The sequence below is a fragment of the Triturus cristatus genome, chromosome 3_2 (assembly GCF_964204655.1).
Source record: "Triturus cristatus chromosome 3_2, aTriCri1.1, whole genome shotgun sequence".
NCBI lineage: Eukaryota > Metazoa > Chordata > Amphibia > Caudata > Salamandridae > Triturus > Triturus cristatus.
In genome coordinates this window covers 171,607,005-171,633,926 of record NC_140584.1, presented here as the reverse complement: position 1 = coordinate 171,633,926, position 26,922 = coordinate 171,607,005, and the positions used below count along the sequence as shown (strand labels likewise).

Sequence of the window (26,922 nt, the reverse complement as noted above, 5' to 3'; positions counted from 1 at the left end):
TGTATGGTATAAACTATGCACCAAAAAGTGTGAGATAAGATGAACCGGGCTTGAAATATAATATGCAATACATTGTGCGCAATGACAGATTCATTGGAGAGCGCGAGATAGCACAGGCACTATGCGCCTTGGAGTGTAATATGCACAGGGCAGTGTTGTGTAACCTAACTAGTCTCTAAAGTTGTAATATAAAATATGTGCTGGGGAGTGTAACGTTGCATATGCACTGTGACAAAGATATGGATCCCAGATTGTAATATGTATGGCATAGCACTGTGCGTTATAACATAGGCATCGAGGAAGGCACGTTAGATGGGGTGATATAACCCGTGCGAAGACAAGTGTGGCATGACATATTCGCGGGGTGGTGTTACAGTGCACATGGGCTAGAGAGTGTCATAGCATATGCACTAGCTAGTGGAATACAAAACAGAGGTGTGTGGCACTCAGCAGGCAATGGTGGGTGTAACACAGCATTGGGCTCTACCAGGAGCGCGCTGTGACTCTCAAGTGATGTTCGTCCCCTTTCCAGAGAGTAAAATAAAAAGTATTACACATCCGGCAGTGGATGTGTGTTTTATTAACCGTGAGGGGGGTTTCTTGCATAGTTTTGGTCGAATTTTTGTCGAATCCCCTTTGAATGGCTTGGTGTGCATGTGTATTAAATGTGCCCGTCAATAGCTACCCATGTTTGTATAAATAAACAACAAGGGTGTCTACCGGGATTAGGCACGGTAGGGCATCAGACATGTCAGGGCTTCACTAGTGGTGTAAATACATTCCACGTGGATTCATTGTATGCATAGTCGCCTTTTAATGAATATCACGCAAATCGTCATGGTGATAGGTACGTACGGTTTGTCCAGCATGTCCTAGGTGTGTCTATAAATATATATTTTTTAAAAATAATAAAAAACAGTGGCCGGCCCTGGGGATTGGGGTCAAAAAAATATAATTAGGAGACAGGCCCTGGGGGATGGGGTCATCAGGGCCAATAAATTAGAATAAGAAGGGGAACCACACAGCCCCCCTTCTTAAAAAATTAAAATAAATAAAAGACTGGCATCGTGCCGGAGGCCATGCCCCCTCCTTGCAGCACTCTGCAAACGCGCCCCCTGGTGAGTTGTAAGATGGGGAATTAATTCCTCTTCAATACTGAGGGTCCCTAAGGGCCAACTAGCCCAACAGGCATCTCCAGTATGCACCAGGGAGCTGCGCTGCAGACAGGTGTTCTGAGGCCAAGCCCCTTTTTACACCTCTCTGCAACGCAGCTCTGTGGCGCTTACTGGAGGTACCTAGTGGTCTAGTTTGACCCTAGGGACCCTTAGGATTCAAGGGGACTTAATCTCTCAACTTAGAACAGCCACAGGGCGCGTTTACACAGTGGTGAAGGGAGGGGACGGGGCCTGAGGTGACGTGTGCAAACAGTTACTATGGCACGTTTTAAATTGGGGATATAATTTTCCTTCAATACTGAGGGCCCCTGGGGGCTAACTAGCCCACCAAGTGCTTCCAGTAAGCGCCACTGAGCTGCATTGCAGAGAGGTGGTCCAGGCCGTGCCACTTTTTACACCTCTCTGCAACGCAGCTCTGTGGCACTTACTGGAGGTACCTAGTGGGCTAGTTGGACCCTAGGGACCCTCAGGATTCAAATGAACTTAATCTCCCAACTAAAAACGGACACAGGGCGTGTTTACACAGTGGTGAAGGGAGGGGACGGGGCCTGAGTTAACGTGTGCAAAAACGCCCTGTGGCCTGTTTTAAGAGGTAGTTTTAATCCCCCTGCCCTATTATATACTAGGGGCTTACACAGAGGAGGTCATGCTAATCACAGGGGGACCCCAACGCATAATGTTCCCTAGTGTATGTAGGTGTTTTGACTGTATTCTAAGTGTCTTTTAACATAGCACTGGCTCTAGGACTGGTTAGTCAGACTCAGTTACCACCAGTATCCGTCTGAAAAAGTTGAGGGTACAGGATGATTTTGCAACAAGGCTTCTTTCTGCTGTTCTTTTTGTTCTTTCTGCACGTTATCCTTCTTACTGCACTTTTCTTCGTCTTTGAGGACTTCTGTTGCTTCTTTCTGCACTTCTTTTTTTTCTTTCTGTGCATTTTTTCTTCTTTCTTCACATGTCCTATCTCTGTAGGCATAGTTAGAAATTAGCATTTAAAAAACCTTTGAAATTCACAGAAAAAACCATAGGTTTCAGGCACGTTATAGTTAGGAATTAGCATTTAAAAAACCTCAGAAATTCACTGAAAAAACCATAGGTTTCAGGGGTGTTATAGTTAGCTGGACTTTTCACTTGTACAAAACCATTGAAATTCCCCCGTTATAGTTAGTTCAGCTAACTATAACTCGCGCGCCCGCAATGCACTGCTGATGACGTCACATATTACATCACTCATGACAAGGTCAGTGACATCACTCATGACATCACTGATGACATCTCAAATGATATCACTGATGACATCACTGATGACATCATCCTTTTGATAGAGTGGCAGACCTCCTCTCACCCTAATATAACCTTTGATACACACATTCAAAAATAGAGACTAAACTTTTCAAAACAATGGACATACCAATACCAGTTACAACAACCTCTTCAGTAATTCTAAGATCCACATACACATCCACTCATTCACCAACAGTACTATACAGTCACTCATACATGTATTCACTCATCATATGTACTCATACACCTATACATCCTGTTACACAATGCCACTCATCCATAGAGTTACTCACACACATAGTCACTCATGCTAATAAAGAATCAAACATACATTTATTTGCATAAACAGTTATACACACACCACCACACTTACTTCTACGGAAACTTACACATACTTAGTCTTTTAAACAATCACTTATAGAAACACATACTTATTCATACAGGAACTCTTTCAATCTCTCACTCTCACATATACTCACTTATATACACCAATAGTCACATATACTAGTTTAAAACATATGTAGTTACTCATAAAGACACTATTGAGACAGTCATTCACTCACTAACACACCCATACACACACTCATCCACCCATACAGTCCTGCACACATGCTGTCTTCAACACATACAAAGAGTGAGTCACTCATTCATGCACCTATGCACTACATATTACATCCCACCGAACCATGCAGACACTCAGACTGATACTCAAAAAACCAACTAATAACCTATATAGACACCCATGTAGCTACTCACCAACCCATGCAGCCACTTATACACAAAGTGAGAGACTGATACAGATATTTACATATTTAAACATTACTCACTAAGCCATGTATTCACTATGATACACTTAATCAGTCAGTTACACAATCAATTTTTCAAAAACAAATCATCCATTTAGAACCATTTATTCTTCCATCGACCTTGAGATATACATATAAAAAACATATTTAATTTTCAGAAAAACACACATTCACTGGATGATGTCATTTGAGATGTCATCAGTGATGTCATGAGTGATGTCACTGACCATGTCATGAGTGATGTAATATGTGACGTCATCAGCAGTGCATTGCGGGCGCACGAGTTATAGTTAGCTGAACTAACTATAACGGGGGAATTTCAATGGTTTTGTACAAGTGAAAAGTCCAGCTAACTATAACACCCCTGAAACCTATGGTTTTTTAAGTGAATATATATATATATATATATATATATATATATATATATATATATATATAAATTGATCTATTTAAACTAGTTGCAAACAGCTCTTTGATGGAATAGGTGGGTTCTAGAGCATTGGGTTGTTCTTTATTAATTTCCAACACAATCTCATTTGTCTCCTCCACCTAGGATATTGAGGAGTGGTTTGCCGACCATATTTTACTGGGGTTTCTAACATTGCTGTTTTTTTCTGAATTTTTTGTGCCAAAAGCCACCACTCTCCAGTTTCTTTTAGCAGCCTTCTCAGTTGTAGCATTCTCAAATCAGTGGCATTGTTGGTACTAGAATTCATTGCTTTCTTGGGGATCAGCTTTTCATATCTTTTCAATGGTTTAAAAGGAAATTAAAAGCCCTCAAATTCTCTCAGTTCCCAAAATAATGTTGTATGAAAATCCCTATGCCATCATTATATCTTTGACATAAGAGATAATACCTTGCTCTAATGTGTGATCATTTGCAGACGAAAATAATATGTCCTGAAATACTACTGTTAAACTTCAAACTTTCTTTTAATTCTCGATTGGTCATATATATGCCCTAATTTATCCATTGTAATATCGAATAAACATTTTGCCTGACCGCTAATATTTAGCTTATGATATAAATTAAAAATAATTTATGTTAAAGTGCTTTGAAGTGTCTACTATGTAGCTTCTGTTTGTATACTTCAGAAGTCTTATACTAACACATGTCACTTGCTCCAATGAATCCACAACGTGGCCTTGGCATATCCAAATTTGTTGAATTAATTAAGTGACACACATATATGAATGATCGCACTGATAATGTCACATGTGATGTGACGAGAGACGTCACAATTTATGTAATTTGTGATGTAATGGCAGAGGGCATTATCAGAACATTGTGGGAGGAATTATTGCATAATTCAGCGGTCTTAAGTTTTGGATTGCAGGTATAAACTGTAACTTTATAATAACACAATGTTTGTTTTCAGTGAAATATTTGGTTTTCTACCACTGCCTTTTTTCACCTGCCCTAGTGCCAAGCATGTATTTCTCTGCAATCCATACCCTAAAAAATGCGGCACTGGCCTTGCCTTACAAACTGTGTGCAGACTGTAGAGTCAGTTTGCTTCAACCCCGCCTAATGATGTGACAGCTTTGCCATGCATATTGCTCCTCTCACCACCTCACCATTAAATTTGCAAATGATCAAGTCAAGTGACAACCTATAGCAGTCCCAAAGACATATATGTATTCCTTGAGTCAAAAGCAAAATAGTTGTCAGTCAACTCAAATCTAATAATTGAAAGTAGAATTTTAGATGGTTCACTATTTCTACAAGGCCTGAGGGTAGTTCGTGGAATTCGTCTACACAGAACTCCGTGAAGTGACAAAAAAATTCAGCGGAGTTCCACAAGTGGTGGAGTGCTACAGCTCGAGCTCGCCAACTTACTGTTACTCGTGAGCTCCTTGGAGTGCAGAAAACTGAAAACTCTGTGAATGGAGCGGCGTTCACCCCCAGGCCTAATTTGTATCAATGCATGTATTTAGGAAATACTTTACTGCTCGGACACTGTAATCATGATTGAACGGATGTGTACAGTGAAGTCGGTTTCTCATGGACGTCGTAAAGTTTCTACAAAAACGTAGTGGACTCCCTCGAATAGGTGAAATTAAGCACATGAAGCATTAGGAATATATCAAAAATCTTTGATGCAAACAATGCAAAGTTGTCTGCCTGTAAATTTGAATGTTATTTTCATAATGTAATGACTAAAAATATTATTTGTTTGTAAACAAGGACTTTTTAAATTTAGGAGGATCTAAATTGTTTTGTCATTTCTTTCTCCTATGAAACACAAATAAGTGCATCCATTGTGTCGCAAGGAGGGTGCAGTTAAAAGTGTTGCATAACTGTTTTACCGCATTGATGCAATACGTTTCATAAATGAGGCCCTAGGATGCAATGTATTTACTATACGTCACTCCATGTTGCAGGGAATGACAGCTGCGTCAGGAATCCTGAGGTATCTGTCGGCGCAAAACTCATGCATTGCTGGAGTTGTGTTGTAAGCATGACACAACTCCAGCAATGCATGGGGAAGACCTATACACATTGCAAAGGCTGGCGTAAGGTTTTGACGTAGTGGCGTCTTAGAAGTGGGGCAGTGAAATCTGAAAGATTTCACTACTCCACTTATACGAGGCTTTCTTGCGGGGGAACGCCCAGCCAGCATACATTATACCTGATGCAGGTGTAATGTTGTGCAGGGGTTTACAAAGTGATGCATCTGCCTAGATGTGTTACTATGTAAATATGGTGCAACATAGCGCATTGTGTATGCTACTGCAGCAGTGCAAAGGAGTTGCAAGGGGCCCATAAATAAGCCCCCTAAATCGGCCTTCCTGCTCTCCCGGATAATTAGAAATTGGGGGACCAATTTATGAAAAGTGTTGCATCGCTGCTGTAAAACAGCGATGCAGCACTTTTCACTATGCCCTCCTTGGGACACCATGGATGCGCCATATTTACTGTACGACGCTCCATGTCACAAGGAATGACAGATGCGTCAGGAATCTTGACGTATCTGTTGCCACAAAACTCATGCGTTGCTGGAGTTGTGTCATAAGCATGACGCAACTCCAGCAATCATCGGGGAGGCCTATGCACATTGCATTGCATCACCCTTACACCTGCTATGAGGCAGGCAGAAGGTTGTGATGCAGTGGCGTCCTAGAAGTGGTGCAGTAAATAATGATAGATTTTACTGCATCAACTGCGAGGCTTTCTTGCGGGGGAACGCCCACCCTGCATACATTATTGGCGCAGATATAATGTGGCGCAAGGGTTTACAAAATGATGCATCTGCCTAGATGTGTCACTTTGTAAATATGGCGCAACGTGGTGCATTGTTTACACTGCCGCGGCATCACGAAAAGTGACACAACGGCAGCTCAAGGGGTTCATAAATAAGCCACTAGGTGTTTAAAAAGAACACTTTGAACGACGCTATTTTCATTCAGTTCTAGTTTGCTTACTCCATGGAGGGAGCTGGCTATCAAGCAATCATCATTTCTGTAACTATGTTAAATCATTTTTGTTTCTTCAAACAAACAAAAAAACAGCATCATTTTCCTTTTAGCACCAAATATTTTATGCATAATTTCACCGAAATTTGCACCGTGTTTTGAATATTCAACCAGTGCCAAAACCTTCTCGGGAACCATTAGTGATCAGAAGACAGTGAAACTTTAGCCGCATGTAGTGATACATTTATTTTGAACATTAATACACGCTTTCTTAGGAGCCGAAGGTTGTGTTACCGAACAATCGGAAGCCCTAGTACCATGACCACCTCGATTTGATTTCTGACATGCTTTTTCTTTCACCACCCTATACTTCCTATCTCTTTACCTCAATCTTGAAAGTACTTTTTCATCCCTGATTCATCCCTTTGTGACGGTTCTCATCTCCTTTTAATTTTTTTCCCTTTCCTGCCTTTCACTCACTTGCACTGGGTCAAAGTGTGATGATGAAAAAGAAGTCCGGCCCCAAAAACCAGTTCCGGTGTTTGCCACCAGCAATCACCAACACAAATTAAACACTGATTGTGTGGTAATCAGGGACTGCAGCTACTGTCACCAATGATCAATATTTTTATAAACCAAAAAGCAATGTAATTTCTAGAACGGGCACTTTCTGATTGCTAAAATCGCTCAAAGCAAGGATTGCTAATCTGCTTTGGGTCCGTACATCAGTTTCAGCCTAAAACAAACTAGCAACAGTGAGAACAGCTGCAGGCAGGATGGCCTATGATGCTTCAGAGTTAGTTGAAGATAAAAAGAGAATGATTGAGCTCTGTGCGTTGGAAACAGTTTGATAAGGGATACAGAAGGGTAAGTGGTGTAGTGCTGCGAGCCTGGGGAAGTGAATCGAAAATCCTTCTCAAGTGCCCAGGAGTGTGGTATTTCTTCCTGCTGAAATTGTACCCATTTCTTCTAGATTCTGTTGGCAGATGTGGTACAACCCAAACAGTTTTCGCATCAAAAAGCTGTAACATCAATCGTGCTTGGACGAGAGCAGTGATCTCTTCAATCTGCTGTCCGAGCCCGCTGCTCAGTGGCCTGAGGGTCAGGCAGAACTGTTTTTGAATCAATCTTTCAATAATAAAGTCTGCTTTTCACCAACCATGTGCTGTGTTTAGGCCTTGGCAATGCGCCAAATCACTGCGGCGAAGACACCGAGGAACCCTTTTTCTGTTTGTATAAAGCATTATTTTTTGTTAATTGTCATTCCTCGGTTCTTCCTACAGTTCAGATTTCTGAACATGCTGGGCTTGACGCTGCCGTGCACTCGCTTCAGGATATATTGTGACAGCAAGAGCAGTGAACTGCAATTGCAGGTGGAGGAGGCGAATTCTCTCTGCCATACTGGATCCTTTTGCACCACACTTTCCACCCAGTTGGCATTCATGTTTACCTTTGATCTGAGGATAAAAAGAAGGATGCGCAAAATTGTCTGGGCCTGCTGCCACTTGGGAGCATTTGCATTTCAAGGTCTGCTTTAGAGTGGCTATTATATATAATTCAGGAGGGATGTGACGCCTCGGTAAAACGAGACACACATTTAAGAGAGGTTTACCTAGGAGTTTTTTTACGTCTGGAGAGGTTTGTTACGACTGATATGCAAAGACATTTACGTAAGTGGGGTAAAGATTTTGAAAGTGTGAATGATCAGATATAGTGGTAATATATATTTGCGTTGAATACACAGTCAGGAACATGAACATATATTCTCATGGCCCCATCTCACATTTTGCGCCCCGGAACGTCACTTTTTTGACGTTCTAGTGGCGCAATGTGCCACCACATATTTATAAGGCCACGTAAAGCCACTTTACGTGGCTTTTCATGGCCTTATAAATATGTGCCCCTTCCACGCAGAGAACGGCGGGAAAGGGGTGCTCCATGGGTGTTGCTGTGGGTGTTCCCAAGCAACACCCATAGAACCTGACACATTCCCAGATTTACGAGGCATCATAAACCTGGGAATGCGTCAGAACCTAACGCCACCCCATGGGTGGCGTTAGGGAAGCGCAACGAAGAGAAATGAAAACATTTCTCCTCGTGCTTTCATTTTTCTCTGTGTGCTGCTGCAGCACACATATCAAAAGGAAAGCACCTGTGCAGGAAGGGTCCCTTCCTGCACAAGATCAATCATCCCCGCAACGCAGGCACCCTTGCACCATGGTGCAAAGGTGCCTGCGTTGGTGCACGGCAGCCCATTGTGCGCCAGCGCAGGGGAAAATGACAGGAATGTGCCGTATCTTATAGATACAGCGCATTCCTGCCCTTTCCTTTTGCCGTAAGGCAGAGCAGCAGGGAGCCTTGTGGCGGTGCCCTCTGGCAAATGCCCATAAAGAAGGCCCTTAATTATTTTTTAAAACACAGCTTCGTAAAACTAAAAATCGAAAATCTCATCAAAACTAAAAATGAAGCATCATACACAAAACAAGAAGTGACAAGCATGGAAACGTGATTGGTTGCAAACATGAAAATACGAGTATTGTCAAAAAGCAACAGGTGGGGAACTCCACAGAAGGGCATCATAAAATTTCTTCTCCAAAAAAACAAGGGACATATTATTCAACACAATGAATGGGGGCAAAGTCAGAAAAAATTATGCAAGCTGACACAAGTGTTGATAATGTATGTAATCTCCAGCACAAAAATAGTTTTGCACTAAAAAGTAGCCCTTAACGTAATGCAAATTGTGCTTTGCACTGCATTTCTTAAAATTTTCTGTCAAGGGGCATTGCATGAGTGGCACATAGACATTCCCTTGCTATCTCCTATGGTTTCTACACAAAAGACTATCTACTAACAATAGTAGACGAGCTCTGTTCCAAAAAATATCAGCTCCTCGAGGCAGGCACCAACAAGGAGAAATATTATTTCTCCTAACTTATCTAACTTTGCATGTGTGCTGCACTATAGAGCACACTTACAATATGGGGAAAGTTTCAAAGTATGTATAAGTATAGTATTTTGTACTGGAAGAATACCCAACTAAGATGAACCTTATGCTAGACATCATACACACACCTTTGCATCATGGTGAAAAGGTGTGTGGGTGGTGCTAGTTAGCCTGAAAGAGCGCCAATGCTGGGAAAACAGCAGGGGCAGGCCAGGTCTTAGTGCAACTGCCTTGTGCTGTAAATTAGTAAATCTTCCCCCAAAGTTCGATGCCGATTACCAGTATGAGCTAAGATGGCTATATTTAATCAGTTCTTGAATAAAAAACACAAGAACATCTTGATTGTTAACTGCTTCATAAACTCTGGAGTTCATTAAAGTGTTTTGACTTAATTGAGCATAAACATATGTGAAGTGACGTTGGGATGAAATGGACCTGTTTTTTCAACACACGCATCTATATTCATGCATGTAACATAACAATAAGCACTACTACCGCCACCATCTTAACTGTAACCACCACTATCACAACCACTACTGCCTTTACTACAGCTATCACCATCACCCCTTCTACACCAGCATCACCATCGCCACCATAATTATCTTGTTGATTTGTACGTGAATGTTGTGGTTTTAACAGTGAGCGTTGTGTGTTTGTAAGACAATGCTCATGTGAGTATGTGAGTATGTGAGTGAATCATGTACTACAAGTAATAAAAAATAATGGCAAGATGTATTGGGTTTGCTAATGCTGCTCTTTATCTGTAACTGGTGCAAGATCACTCTTGTTTAGCCTCACAAAGTATATTTTTTGCCATTACATAATGTGGCAAACTGGCTGATTTAACATGCACTGTAATAGAAACAATGCTTGAAAGGCATATTGACATTTTTGTATAGTTTCTGATAAATGATTTCTTAAAGGTTTTAAAGACTTTTTTTCTAAAATCTATACGAATAGAACAATTATAATATATAGTATGTGTTAGAGCTGGCATCCTTGGCGTGTTTTCCCCAGACGTTTTGTTTTATGAGCTCTCATTTTGCTGATTTCATTGTTGCTGGCTATAGGACTCTGCACTTTACCACTGCTTACCAGTGCTAAAGAGCATGTGTCTACAGGGTTGGCTCAACTGTTCAGGCAGAGGAACGTCGCCACACTGACCAACATTCCCCCAGAGATGGTAAAATAAAATGGTAATAAAGTTAATTTATAACCATTTTATTTTTCAAAACCTCACCACGAGTCGAGCGCCAGGACGGGGGCGAGCATTCTGCAGATGCCATTCAGGCAGCAGCAGAAAGCAGTAATGCGCAAGGCACTTAAGTTTCAAGTGTTCATGTCTCTTTGGGCACCCGTCTTGTGATGGCAGAAGACATGCGCATTTTAAACCTCTCTAAACCAACGAAGACAGCTAGGTTAGAGACAGCCTAGGGCTCTGGTGCCCTCAGGAACACGGGAGGAGGCCGCTCCATCCAATCCTTGTTCTTCTTTCATGCTGCATGACTGCGGCGCCAGGATTTATTACTGCAGTCTCTGCAGGTCCTGCTTTGGAGTCTGCCTGCCAGGAGAAGACCAGAGCGAAGAGGATGCCGCTCCAGGAAGGTTAGTGTAATTATTTTTCTACTTTTTTATTTATATTTATTTTTGTCCCACCCACCACACCACCATCAGCACATGCCAGCCACCACTGGAATGTAACTTAAACCTGTGCAATACAAAATCAGGGCCAGAGCATAATTTTCCTGAACCAAAATCAAGTCAGGGGGACATGCCTGATCAACAAGACAAAGAGGCATGATTCCTTAGCTCTCGTCAGTGTTTTTAAAAGGAAAAGAAATTGCCCTGATCCTTGGGGACAGAATGCCATGCTCCATATTTACAATGAGGCAATAAGCCACTTTTTGTGTTTTAACACCACTTTATAAATATGATACCCTTTCACGTAGGTATCTGCTTGAAAGGAGTGGGCACTGGGTATTGCTGTGGGCGTTCCACCACAACACCCATTGCTTTTTAACGCTGCCCCATATTTACAAGGATCTGTAAATCTGAGGCAGTGCCAAAAACTAATGCCATGCAATAGCAGGCGTTAGAATGGCGAAATGAGGTTAATTCTTTTTTTTCTCATCGTTTTTGATTTTTCTATGTGTGTTGTTTTCTGCAATATGCCAATAATGATAGTTTATGTGCAGGAAGTTGTTAAAGATTGACAGCTTGCTGCTCAATGTGTGCAGCATTCTTCCTAAAAGGTGGTACACTATCAGTGTGCCCCCTGATTGCAGCCCTCTGGAGGGGGGAAAGAGGCTTCCAGGGCTGTTTGGTTACTAAACTTGAGCCTGGACTTCCTAGCTCACTTGTGTTGCCTTTTTGTTGATGTTCGGCTCAGTGGATTGTGCATGGGCATTGGAAGAGCGCCGTCCTGATTTTTACTGATGCGTCTTGTTTCCTCTGTTTCCTCATTTTGTTTCGCTTCCGACACACGCAGGGTTTATTTTCTTGGTATGTCCCACTGGGTCTTGATTCTCATTGTTCTGTTGTATTGTGATTGTGTGCACCACTTTTTCACTAGGTTGTACTGCGTGTAATATTCCAGTAAGGATTTCTGGGAGCAAAGCCAGTTTGTTTATTATTTTTCCACATCCACAGTTATTGGAATTTAGTAGGTGGCCACTATCTTGTACATTTGTGGTTTTTTTGGGGGGGAATTTGAGCTGTTATTATTTCCAGTTTTAGATTGATACCTGCTAAGTGTTCCGCTATCAGATTCATTAAATCGATCTGCACCTCCAATTTATCTGAATGAAAGTTTAGTACCTTTAGTGCTTGCTGTAGTGTTCTTAGCAGAATTTCGCTCCATTGTGCTGTGGGGATCCATTGTGGGAAAATCCCTGATGTTACTTCGATTCCACTTACTGACAAAATCATAATTGGGGATGACTGTGGTTTCCAGCTTTTCTTCTTTTTTACTTCCCTCCTGTTGGTCTTGGGTTAAGGTTAGTTTTAAGGGTATAGAGGCTGACCCCCTTTCCTCTCCAACTGGCCGTCCTATGGGCAGGGCTGCTATGGGGCCTTGACCTGGGTTAGCTGGTTGACTGTAGCTTAGTTTGTTAATTTGCAAGGTTTGGAGGAGATCGGCATCATTTGATAATGATAAGGAGCTTGACCAAGCACCTTCCTGTGGCAATTCTTGTTATTTTTGACATGGATGGCTTTTTCTGGGGATCCTTTACAGCCTTGATTTATTCTACTTGCCGCATCCTTGGTCGTGTTCTACGTTGTTTCACTAGTGTGCACCTGTGCCGTTATTTTTATCAGTCTACTCGGATTGATTAATCCCTGTTTGGCAGACTTCTCCAAGCCTGCCTCTAGGCAATGTTTCTGGGAGTGTGGGGTGCTCTCGTTGGGTTTAATTAAATGAGTATGTGCTTTTGAGGATCCTTGTGTCTGAGGGCTATCCTTGCCTGTTTTGTTAGGGATTATTGGATTTTGGTACTCGGTAGACCAGGGGCCTTTTCAGACGGGGCATATATGGTGGCCATTGGGTCCATTAGGAAGAAGAATTTCTGTTTCCTGTTTCTCCTCCAAAATTGAAAATTGCTGGTTCTCTTGGTGCGTGTAATATAATTAATTTTGCTGCAGCTTGTTTTTCTCACAGACGTTTGTCTTTGTGGATCATGATTACATTTAGATTTAGACAAGAAGTGCTTTGTACCTTTTTAGGCGCATTGAACCCTGCAATTGTGTTATTTGTGTAGATGTTTCTGTACTGTTCTGATTTTGATGTAATTTAAAAAAAACAGATGCAGGCACATTACTTTTCTCTTCCTGTAACAGAGGAATTTATCAAGTGTGTTCTTAAATCCAGAGGCAGCAGAAGTCTGAACAAAGTAAAAGGCGAGTTATGGTTACAAATACAAGAGAAACACGCAGCATCACAGAGTGGTGTAGAAGAGGAAGAAGGGATGCATTATAGTCTATTAGGAAGATTTCTAAGAGTTGGGCTTTGAGACCTTTACTAAAGTGCACCACAATTGCCACAACATCTATACAGAAAAAAGCAAAACCAACTGTGGTACCAGCGAAGGAGCAAATCTGATGTGCGAGGTTAGGCCCTTCCAGAGTCCTCCTCCATATGTCAAAAAAGTTAGTATTGAGTGCATTCCCTGCAAGTCTTTTGCGTTTTCATTCTTGGCAAGTAAGTTCTTCCAGTAGTGCATATAACACCAAGCATTTTTGGTCTAGAGGCAAGGTAGCAAGGTGTATTTAATGGGGGTGTTTTGTAGAGCATAACATTTTTTTTAAATAAGGCACATGTACTGAGTGGACAGGACCAACACAGTCCTTCCAGGTAGAGGATTTGTATTCAAACTTTTTTCAATTGGTGATTAATGAAACATATCTATGAAGAACTGCTTTCATTGATGTGATGGAGAACTCTAGGAGACCAGAGAAAAGTGTGTTTCCTCCTCCCTGGCAGAGCAGTGAGTAGTGTGTTTCCTCCACCGATGTGTGATAAGTGAAAAACATGGACTGTGGGTCTCAAGCTAAAGAGGGACTTTGAAAACAACAGCCATGCTGTTTATCATCATTTCTCAGTATGGTCCGAGAAGGACCGAGAGGGGCCACTGATAAAAGGTCAGTGAGAAGTCATCTATGTTCACATTGGTGAGAAAGGGATGATGCCGTCAACAGATGTACAAATTGTTGCAATTAGCAAATTATTCCTTATGATTAATGTTCTGCAAATGTGAGAAAGTTAGCTGTTGTTTTCAAACATTCATAGGAATTGATCGAAGGAACTAGTCGCAATTGCAGCTTTTTAAAATTTTTCTACAGGATTAAGGTAGAATTTTAAACAAATAGTATAGAAGGTGACCAAAAGAACTTTTCATCTGGACGGGAGAATGGACTGAGACATGGAACAATAATAAGGGGAAATAAACAATGTGTTTACGTGTATCTCGGGTCACATCATTAATGAAGTTAATTCGCTATCATCTTCCTAGTTAAGACATAAAGAAAAAGATGTTCAAGAATATATGTACATTTTTATTATGGTAGTTGGAATTCATTCTTTCAAGCAATGTCCAAAGTGCAGGCTATTTTAGGAGACCGTCACAAGAGAGCAATGGAAATCTGCTTCCTTCAAAGTTCATAAAACTCTCCCTGCCTCACATTACTAACGGTTAATAAAATTACAGTGGAGGAATGACAATATTTTTGATAAAAATTATTTATATGCTGTACAACGACAGGAAAGTCATGTGATGACACATTTGCCTCAGAATCAATGGTTCTCAGACACAAGAATGATCAATTCAATTTGCTGATGTGTTTGGTTTATTTTCTGGTCACCATGCATGATTCTATGACATAATAACAATGTAAAAATATTGTTCTTGAAGGGGGCAAGATGGCTGCCGGGAGTCCGTAGGGGAAAGTCGTTTCTTCCTTCCTCTCCCCAGAGTATAGTACTATCCCATAACTATGCTAGGAGATCTCAGGCGCCCACCTTTTTTTTTCGGCACATATAGTGATTTATGATCTGCACTTGGTCGAGTGATTTTATGAGCTCTGAGACATGAGGCATGGGACGGCGTCTACAGATGCAGTTGAAAGTCTTGAGCTTAACGAACTCAACGGCGCTCTCTCCCAAGCACCGTACTGTGAGCCAGCTGACCATAACCGTAACCTTAGCTATTGTTTGGACCTCCAGCGTTCAGTGCGGAATAAGGAAAAATAAGAAAAGTAAGAAAATGACCTCCAAAAATCTGCAAGCTACAAGAGGGCTAAGGGACCCCAGGGCAGAAGAGAAAGATTATCTGAATGACAGTCCGGGACATTGCGATCCCGGTGCCCCTGCAGACAATTTGAGAGCAAAGACTCGCTTGAAGGTTCAGGCACAGAAGGATAGCGGGAAAAATGTTCGAGCAGAAAGATATGAGAAGGTCTCTAGGAGTGCTCCGAGAAAAGAAAAAGAAGTTAAGAAAGCGAAGGTTTTGCCGGTTAAGAAGATCACTAAGAATCATACAGCTGACACGGCGACAGGATCGTCTGGGCTCGAAGGGAGAGATGGGAGAGATGCAGTTCTTTGCCAGCCTACCTTGAGAGAAGTTCTTTCCGCCACAGTGAAGACAACAGTAGCTGACCGAGGGCTGCTCCAGGATCAAGAGAAGGCTCCCCCCTCCTCCGACGATGTTGCCGGAAAGGACGCTGTCAGCAACGTAGCCTCACGCATGCGGAGTGAGAGGATGAGCGGTGAGCTGGCTGAGTCTGACTGCGCACTGGGAGCCCGGAGCAAGAATTCAGTTCGAATTACAGTCGGGGGCGCGCTCCCTGAGAACATAGCAGTATCAGATTCACTGCAGCACGAGAAGGACGACGACGATGTTGACACTGACCTCCTTGGCGCTTCCAGGAAAACCCAGGTACAGACACAGCCATGGGGGGGGGGCAAGAATAAGACTATACATTTGGTACATTCGGCACCTGCTGTAAATGTAGAAAGTGAAGAGAATGATACTGACCTACTCCCTGAGATTGCAGAACCTGAGCCTGGCCTCCAATCTGGGACCAAATCTGGGGCCAAATTAGACACACAGCCCACTGCTACGGGAGAACCAGGTGATAGGCAATGCTCGGTTGAATCTTTAACTGAAACTGCTCAAGCTATTACTAGCGGCAAACAAATACTACAGCCCCTAAAAACAGTGCAGGGGGTAGTTATCCCAGGCTCGCCAACTGACGATTGTTTCTATTCAGTGGATGATGACGAGGAGGACCAGGCAGGCAAAAACAAGGGTAAGGGTAAGGGCAAAGGTTCTTCCCATTTGGACTTAATTACGGACTCAGCCTCGGGGTTAAGCAATAGATCTGATTCAGATTTGGATTCAGATTTGGATTCAGCTTCAGGGTCATCCTCATCCTTATTGTCTTCTGGACACCAGCCCAGAAAATCTGAGGTTGAAATCGAGACCTCAGAAGTAGAATCAAAAAGAACAATGGGGAGTAGAGACCTCAGAGGCCGTAGGTCGAAGTGCGTTAGAACGAGGTCATATGGAAAAGGGCATGACTCACCACAGAATTTAGCGAGCCCTACGCAGCAGGAGGTGGCTAAGAAGCTAGACTGGGATTATTCAGCCACATCGCAGATCTATCAAGAGGGAACTGTACACCCTCAACCCCAGCAACTCCAGCAATCTACTCAACATGGTTATCCGGAGCATTCCGCAGCTCAGAACTCTAGCTCTAATTTTGATTTACTACTTGGAACATTAAAACAAATGCAGAGTGAAGCAAGGGCAGAAGGCCGGAGAGCTAGACAGGCCAATAAAAAAATAGAAGGATCCCTGCGCAAAGTAAATAAACTATATGCAGATATGGCTGGAAGAGTTACAGAGGTAGAGGAAAGGACTGGGAAGCTAGAGGATGTAGTCGCCAAGCTTCAGGAAAATAAATGTCTACAAGAGAAAACAGCGACAGATTTCCTTTGGAAGCTTGAGGAGTTTGAGAATAGACAAAGGCGGAATAATATAAGGCTTCTTGGTGTGGAGGAAGGCACAGAGGGCCAGGATGTCCGGGCCTTTGTGGTGGACCTGTTTAAAGGGGCCTTTCCCGAAATCACTAAATGGAACTGGGAAAATGAAATTCAGCGGGCCCACCGGTTCCCTTTAAACCAGAGAAGAGGAGATATAGAAGGTAACCCAAGGGCGATCCTTGTCTACGTTGGAAACTTTCTGGCGAAAGAAGAGATTATGAGTAAGGCAAAGCCAGCGACAAAGAGGTCTTATAAAGATATACACTTCTTCGCTCGGCCAGACTTTTGTCACACTACCGTCGAAAGAAGATGGCGGATGAGACAATTAATAACTCCTTTTCAAAATGCTGGCTGCGAAGTGTATTTGATGTTCCCTTCTTGCTTAAAAGTAATAGCTAACGGGCAGCATAGGGTGTTCTCTTCTGAAATACTTGCTCAGGAATACCTGGTGGAATTGAAGGATAAAAGGGGTCAGAAGAGTTAAGTAATTATTTCAGACACAATCTGATCAGTACGAGGAATATGATGAATAACAGGAATGCTCATAATATAATCTATGTGGCGAGTACAAGTACAAGAGGGTAGTACTGAGGGAATCAACCGGTAGTGTATGGGATAAAAGTAGGAAAGATAGTGCAGTAGGTGGGTGGGGGAAGGAGGAGATGGACATCTCAGGGTTAAGGTAGCCATATATAGGTCAAGATTGACCTATTTGCCAGTAAGGGAGGGGGGTTGCAGGGGGGGGGACACTGGGTGGGGGGGAGGTGGGGGGAAGGGGGACAGGGCACAACAAACTAAGAATCGCACAATTGAAGATAAGCAATTAATAGGAGGATTAGTATTGTTATGTATTCTAAATACACAGGGAGAGCAGGTTGCACGAAAATCTGAAAATATTATTGGTAGCAAGGTAGTGATATTTCAGAAGCAAAGTTCCCATGATTTCTGTTTTTCTTACTATTTTTCTTTCAATAATATTGATTTTACTTGAGATACAATGGTGATTAGAATAGCGACGTGGAATGTCAGTGGTTTGAACGATCGCCAAAAAAGACAAAAAATTGCCATGTCATTAAAGCAAATGAATGCCGATTTTATACTTATTCAAGAAACACATATTATGGTTTCACAGGTTTATCTTTTGGACCAGTTGGGTTTCCAAGTATTAGCATATTCAAAGCAAGGTTCTAAACATAGAGGGGTCGCAATACTATCAAAGAGTAGAAACTTGGATATTAGAAGAAAACTGGAAGACCAATGGGGCAGGTGGGCACTAGTTGAATGTTTTATTGAGGGAGAGTGGTATACCCTCGGGGTCATCTATGGGTCAACGGAGGATGACCCAGAGAGCTTTAAATTCCTAGATGCAGAACTATCCTCCTGGTCACCTCAGATTATACTAGGAGGAGACTTTAACATAAATGGTGCAGATGGCTTAGGCGTAGAGACAGGCTCATATGGGAGGTATCAGGGAAGAAAGAAAAGAGTATATCGAGCGCTAGGAGAGCTTGTAAGGAATAATATGTTGTCTGATATTTGGGGGAAGTTAAAAAAAGGAGATAACGGATTTACGTACTATTCTGCCCCTCACCAGGTCTGTGTAAGATTAGACTATTTCTTTGCTTCTAACACAATGCTGCCCTACGTAAAGATAGAAAGACTTCCCCGCATATTTAGTGATCATAACCCTTTGATTATGAGTTTAAATATCCCTATTCGATCTAGGAAAGTTAGAACATGGACATTTGAGCGCGGGCTTTTCCAAGACCAGAAATATATTCAGCATATGATTCTTTGGATCAAAGAGTTTTTTGAAAACAATAGAGATAGCGCAGAGACAGGAATAGTCTGGGATGCCTTTAAGGCAGGGATACGCGGGGAAACTTTAAGTTTTAATACTTTTAAACGCAAGCAGGAACAATCTAGAATAGGAGAGTTAACTGGGGCAGTCTTGGAGGCGGAGGAAGAATTGCAACACTGCGTTTTAGCAGGGGCTCCCCTAGACCAGGCCCTTTTAAAACTAACAAAGGCAAAGATGGATGCTGAAGAGGTTATTGCAAATAAGGCAGCTAAGATATATCTTACTAACAGAGAAAGGGCCCACGAATTTAGCGAAGCAGTTGGGAGAACATTAGCTATTCGCACAAGACAAAGGATCGCTTTAGGTGAGGTTAGAGAAATTATAGATTCAGAAGGTAATTTGTGCACGAGTCAAGATGAAATAAGAGAGGTATTTAGGAAATTCTATACCTCCCTCTATGACGAGCAAAATGGGTATGACCTGGACCAGATGGGGAAATATATGGAAGATATCCCAGTGGTGCGAATAGAAGAGGAAGAAGTAGAGGGGTTGGAAGATCCATTGGACCTACAAGAGATAAAAAACGCTATAGCGAATCTCCCTTCGTGTAAAGCATCAGGTCCTGATCAAATTCCAATCGAATTTTATAAGATATTCTGGGATGCTCTTTCACAAGACTTCGTTATAATGATACAGAAAGCACAATCTGGGGTCTCTGTACCAGAGTCATGGGGTGGTGCTGAAATAGTGGTAATTTTGAAGAAAGGAAAACCTCCCACCATGCCAACATCATATAGGCCAATCACGCTTATGAATACTGACGCAAAAATTTTCTCTAAAATACTAGCTACAAGGTTTGCACAAATAATTGATTCCCTTGTGAGTACTAATCAGCATGGATTTATCCCGGGGAGGGGTACGACTCACCATACTCGTAAGGTTATTACACTTTTTGACGCCACGGAGGTTTCAGGAGACCCGATGGCCGTAATGTTATTAGATGCAGAAAAAGCATTTGATCGGGTCTCCTGTAATTATTTGTGGTATGCCCTGAGAAGAGTAGGGCTCAAAGATGGTTATGTTAAGGCAATTCAAGTGCTATACAGAGCCCCAAGTGCTGTGATCCGGATTAACTCAGGTTTAACTAAGTCTTTTCAAATTAAGAGAGGTACCAGGCAGGGCTGCCCTTGCTCTCCGCTTTTATTTGCGATGTATATTGACCCCCTGGTCCGAAGACTAGAGAGCTGTGATATGATTCGCCCAGTATGCACGCCCATGGGATATAGTAAGGTCCTCGCATATGCGGATGACGTGGCAGTGATCACATCTAATCCCATAGAAGCTATAGCGCAGGTTGAAATTGAGGCCATCAGATTTGGACAAATATCGGGTTACAAAATGAATGCCAATAAGACTCAGATAATTAAGAACAAGTACGTAGACTGCCCTGATCATCGGGTGGTGCAGGATGCGGTGTATTTGGGGGTAACTATCTCTTCTGATTTAGATACATTGGTAGAGAAAAATACAACTCCAGTTTTTCTTAAGGCAAAAAGGGATCTAGATAGGTTCGAGAATCTTCATCTTTCCCTTGTGGGGCGCACTAATATTATAAAGATGTTGATTTTACCGAAGTTTTTATATCTCTTTAGGGCAATACCATTATTATTTGAAACAAAATGGTTTAAGGAATGTGAACATATGATTAATAGATTTATCTGGGCAAAGGGAAAAACAAGGAGAGCCCTTAGGTTTATGGCATTGCCTTGTGATAGGGGAGGTTGGTCTCTTCCGGATCTAAAACTATATTATTGGGCAGCGGCCCTACAAAATATGCTGGGTCTGATAGGAGGGGCAGAGGTCGAAGGACAGGATAAGGCGGGCACATTGGCAATTTATGGCTTAGTCATGGGGTAGAAGCTGAGAATATATTTTTAAAACAAACCGATTTTTGTTACTTTAAAAGGACACGATTTAAGACGGTTCTAGCAGCTTATAATATATGGAAAGCATTCTCAAAAAGTTTTGGCTTAGGCAAATATAATGCATACACTAGAATGAGCATGAACTCTACTTTCCCAGTAGATATTTTTTCAGGTTGGGTTTTTGGAGAATGGGGAAGAAAGGGGATAAGGATGCTGGGAGACATCAGGACTAAGGGTGGGCGTAGTTCGCGAAGTAGCACTTCGCGAAGCTACGCAAAGTGAAGTTCGCACTACGCGAGCTACGCGTAGCACTTCGCGAACTGCGAAGTAACATGTTCGCACTGTGCAAGATGTTGTTTTCAATGATTGCACAGTGCGGACAAGCAACCGGCACTGTGCAATCATTGAAAATGGCATCTTGCACAGTGCGAGCTGTAGTTTTCTGCTGCTCGAGTAGATTTTTACTCGAGCTGCAGCTTTCTCAACGCGAACTGGTAGTTTCTCATCGCGAGCGGTCGCGAGCATACGCGACCCCTCGCAATGAGAAACCTGACCTTCTCGCGTTGGGAATCTCGCCGGGAGGTTTATTTTCCATGCTCGCGATCGCGAACAAGGAAAAAGTCTCGCCAGGATGTCATTTTGCTTGCTCGCGGTCGCCAACTTGACGTTGAGGACCGCGAGCAAGCAAAAAATGACCGCAGCACTACGCAACACTACGCTACGCGTGTTCGCACTGTGCTACGTGCAGTTCGCGTAGCGCGAAGTAGCGCGAACTTCGCAAACTACGCGAGCGTAGCGTAGTGCTTCGCCCAGGCCTAATCAGGACCACACAAGGGGTCCTCCAATTCTCGGAGATACAGTCAAACTATGGAATTGAGACGAGACATTTTTTTAAGTTTCTGCAAATAAGAAGCTATGTCGAAACAAAGCGGGGGGGCCCAGCTGGGTTCTCTAGGATTCCAATTATGGATTTAGTACAAGCAGGGTCAGACTGCACGATTCGGAGGTTTTACTCAGAATTGATAAAGGCTAAACAAGACGATAAAGATAGAATGGCGCAGAAATGGGGGAGGAAGTTGGATATAATAGAAGAGTGTTTTCATGTGTCTTTAGAGTTGGGACAGAGTATCTTATGTTCGGCACCCCTACAGGCGCAACATTATAAAACTATTTATCATCTTTACTACACTCCGGCGAGAATTGCTCAGTGGGGAGGAATCTCAGGAATTAGATGCCCGAGATGTGGAAGCTTAGAGGCTGATTTGAGTCACATGCTTGCAACATGTACCCATTTGCAATCCACCCAAAAGAATATCGAGGAATTTCTATCTAGAGTTTTAGCTGTAGAAATAATTTTATCTCCATCGATAATTCTCCTTGGGGTTAACCATACTGATATACACATGAAGGGGGGATACTTCTTATTTGTTGCAATGGCAGTATTAAGACTATGCATAACTTCAGCCTGGCTAGATCCTATATCCCCATCGTACCATCAATGGTTTGCTCGATTATTGGCAATATATAATCTAGAGAATGCTATATATGCTAGAAAAGGGAAAAGAGGGAGAACATTAGGAAGAAAAATTTGGGACCCATTGAAGAAATGGAAAGAGGATCCTACCTGACTCCCTACTGAAGTTTTGAAGTAGCGAGAGTATTTTATAAAGATATTGTGTATCGCAATAATATTCTTTTCCTGTGTATTGCTTTGTATATTATTCCATTTCAAATGTGTTGTGCCCTGTGTATAACTTTCATAAACTTATAAATAAAATTAAAAAAAAAAAAAAAATGTTAAAATATTGTGGTAAAAAAATGTTGCTGCAATCATATTGTGGTCTTAAATATCTTGATATTACATAATTAAGCATATGTATTTAGAATGTTTTTAAGTTATAATAACTTAACAAAATTACTTAAAATACATAACAGATAAAATATGTGTATAAACGAATACATGTAAACAAACTTATTAAACAATATACAAATAAATGAAGTTGTTTTGAAAAAGTTTTACAAATGCTAAAAAGAATTCAAACTGTTAAAATACAATCTACAGGTATACCTTAATATTAAAGATTACACAGTATAAATATTCATTAAAATTTAAGTTAGAATTACATGACAAAAATTCAAATTATTCAAAAAAAGATTTTTTATAAACATATGAAACTACATATAAAAACATATTGTAAAATAAAAACAACTTCAACTTAAAAAAGTGTAGGAACGTTAAAATCTGTGGACAAATGAAACATCAACCTAAGCAATAGTAGGGAAGTGTTGAAGTTTGAAGAGTTAGATTTCCTATACCAATCCAACCTAAACAACATTGGTGAAGGTTATTCTATTTTTAAGAGGTTTGATCTATTCCTACTCTAACATTTAGCAACAGTAGCGAAAGTGTTGGGTTTTGGAGAGGGAAAATTTACAACTCCACTCAAACCTAAACAACCGTAGGAACACTCAGTTTTAGTATTCCCACTCCAACCAAAGCAACACCAGGGAAAGAATTGGAATTTTGTGGAATTATGTGGGCGTGGGGTCATGTTTACTATTCTCACTTTAACATAAGCAACAGTAGAGAAAGAGTTGGACTTTGGAGGGGGCAGATTTACTATTTCCACTCTAACCTAAGCAATAGTTAAGAAAGCATTGGACTTTTGAGCTGATGCAAAAATAAGGAAAGTGCTTGACTTTGGAGGGGTCAGATTTACTATTACCACTCAAATGTATGCAATATGATGAAAAGTGCTTGGATTTGGAGGGGTCTAATTTACTGTTATACCTCCTCAAAGTAACAGTGGGGAAAGCTTTTAACTTTTTAAATGTCAGAATCTTGAAGCCATTAATGCACACCCTCCTAAACCCGCCAACTGCCGCCTAAAATATCTTCAGTATGCAGATGATACAATAATACTTAGCCAGACCCCTAGAGGATTACAATGGCTGCTTTCTTCTTGTGTTGAATATATTACAACAAATTGTTTGGGACTGTACATTAGGAAAACTAACATAATGGCAATAAGACCATCAACTTCCGAACTTCGAACTGGACAAGCCAGAGGAAGGTCTATTGAAGTCATAAAGACTTATAAATATCTGGGAATTCGTTTTGATAAACAAGCTTTCTTTTAAAAGTCATTTTAATGTTTTAACAGCTAAACATTGTCCTTAATATTCACTTTTAGGTAATTGTATGATAGGCTAAGGAGCCAATCTTATGACCATCTTCATCATCATCATCATCATCATCATCATCAACATCTCCATCATCCTCTTCAGTAAAGTCATGGGAGTCAAGCTGTTTACGCCTATTACTAACAGGTCACCTATCATTAAGGAAAAGGATGCCAAATTATTAGATTTATTGATAAATAAGGCTTGTACGTTCATGTTCAGAATCCCTATAGACATTGGCCAAGCTGAAATAAGATTGGAATTTGGTCTTTGAAGAAAGGTTTTAGTGAGTCAGTCGACTTTACTAAAATGCATGCATTATCTGTCTCTATCAGATGTATGCTCTTTAGCAAATAATTTCTGGTATGAAATAAATGATTCTGAATATACCTGTGCCTGGAGATCCTATCAATCAATGAGCTTCCAGAGCTTTGATCCACAGTCAGAGTTTCCAGAACTAAACAAACTTTGTTTTAAACTGTTTTTAAACAGAATGATAACATGTACATTGTTTCTTGCAGACAAGGAGCCCTTAGCTGTAAAGAAGCATAACTGGACAATGATAAACTCTTATGACAGATTGGAAATACTGCCATATTTGTCCACTTATTTTCCATCATGTATGAAAGACACTTTTTTAAAACTATGATTTGACAGATATCCTGCTAAAGTTGGCATCCCAAAATGGATCCAGCAATGGACATCTAGAAGTTATAGATTGTGTGGGCTTTTGCAAGAAACTTTATTGCATATTGTATATGTTTGCCCAAACTTGCTTAATGTACCTTGTACTTTTTTAAAGCCATCATTTCTATATTATAAATGTGTTTTTATTTTTAGAACAAGAAGCAAGGCAGTACAGTCATCATAACTTCAATGTCATATCTCATCCACATCGAGCCTCTCCAACAACATTTCTATAAACAACTGTACTCTCCCTACCCAACATCCCCCACCCCCTTCCAGGTGCTCTTACAAGTGCTCTACTTAAAAAGGAAAATCCAAGGGGTCACTCCCGGTGCGCCATTAGGTGAAGCTGTCACAGATATCTAGGGCAGGTGAGCGCTGTGATCTCTTGTGAGGGTAGCTCTAGAAACGGCTGCTAGATCTCTTCGTTGTATCAGGGTCAAGGAAAGCCTCTACATCCCCAAGAGGTGCCATAATTGGTGCAGCCAGTTTAGCAGAGACGGCACCGTGTCTATTCCCCATAGAGCTAATGTAGGTTGATGAGCTACCCCAGTTCCAAAGTGATATGCCAACCCGTCTAGACCTAAGCAGAAATGTGAGAGGATTAGGGAGACTCAACACTATGTAGGAGGGGAACATGGGCAGTTGAGGGTCAAAATGTGTGTCAATGTCTGACAGGACCTCCTCCCAAAACTGCTTCAATTTAGCACAGTCCCAAAGTATGTGCACCAGAGACCCCCCGGAGTCTCAGCTTCTCCAGCACCAGTTGCTTTGTTCTGGGTTCCCCTGATGTAAACACACTGGTGTTAAATACCAGTATGTGGTGATTTTCATTGCCTTCTCCAAACTGGAAGCATTTGAGGCTGTGTGTCGGGCTCGGTAATAAATGTTAGGCACCTATCCTTGCCTTTACTCAACATCCACCTCTCAAATTTAGTCAGGGTGTGTTGCACCGCCTCTCTCACTACTGGCTTTATCGACCAGAGCCTTATCTGGGTATAGCGGTATCTCTCCCTCTCAAGCCATCATTTCAAGAAGCAGGGGGTGAGGTCTGTTTGTCAGGATTTCATGCTATGTCGATCAGGTGACTCAATTACACTGATTTTTCATTTGGTAAAGTGTGTGACTGTGGCAGAAAGAATGTTTACATCTTTATCATAAGCACTTGACACTTAGATGCAAATTTCCTGTCTTATTTGAGTGGGTTGACAACTATTCCTATCCCCCACAGTTTGCAGCCCCTCTTGGAATGTCCTCAGGAGCCTGAATCCTATTGATTGTTAGTTTGTAAAGTTTATTGATCTTAGTAGAAGTAACATTTACATATATACAAAATGCACTATACTTTTTATGCACTATTTTTCTGCCTTTGTTTGAGGAGGTTGAAAGTCACCCCTATCATCTAATTTATGAAATAAATGTTTTCTCTTAATGCCCCAGGCACCTTTACATGATACTGTTGTCTCTGTTAGAATAGGTTGCAATCCACCCCCTCCATCCTATGTATGTTGAAATATACAATCCTTCAGTACTTAGGTATTGATAATTGAATTGTGTTGGCAGTCAATGAAGATGTTTGTTTTGATAATAATGGCCACATATTCTATACAAGCACTAGGCACTTTCATGCACTCTGTGTTTTTTATGGAGTAGGATAAAATCAGCTCTTTTCATAATTGATGAATTCCATGTACATAGGTTTTTAATTGAATTGTAGTATGTTTTTAGAATGTTATATAGCCCATGCAAAAATATTAATTGTGTAAAGTTTATATTATACACCTACATTTTAATGTTGTTTTTTAAGTTAATGTAGCAATAACAACCATGTAAAGTGTATATGTTATGCGCCCCATTTTTTTAATTTGAGATAACTATGAGACATGTTTCATTACACTTTCTGGATCGTATTTGTTTTTCGCTAAACATTTCTCTGAATGATATGTATTGAAAATGTAGCATGTTGTGATGATTTTTGTTAATCATACAATAGACTTAAAATTACAAATAGAAGTCAGATTTAATATTTTCACTACACCCTATGGAACAGTAGGTGTAGTGCTGAAACAAATATGTGATAAGTAACATAAAACACTTTTTTAAAACCAAAACATAAAAATGAATATCATAACAATATCAAGTAAAAATACATATCTT

The 26,922-nt window shown here is 41.2% G+C and overlaps 1 long non-coding RNA gene across 1 annotated transcript in view; it reads left to right on the top strand.

The window, feature by feature from the left end:
- The window catches only part of LOC146856973 (uncharacterized), a 70,999-nt gene extending 44,324 nt beyond the window's left edge, over window positions 1-26,675 (top strand). Inside the window, exons 3-4 of the long non-coding RNA XR_014979836.1 lie at window positions 24,090-24,225; window positions 24,600-26,675. This is a non-coding gene — a long non-coding RNA (uncharacterized LOC146856973). The remainder of the gene's footprint in view (window positions 1-24,089; window positions 24,226-24,599) is intronic.
- Window positions 26,676-26,922: the final 247 nt, after the last annotated feature.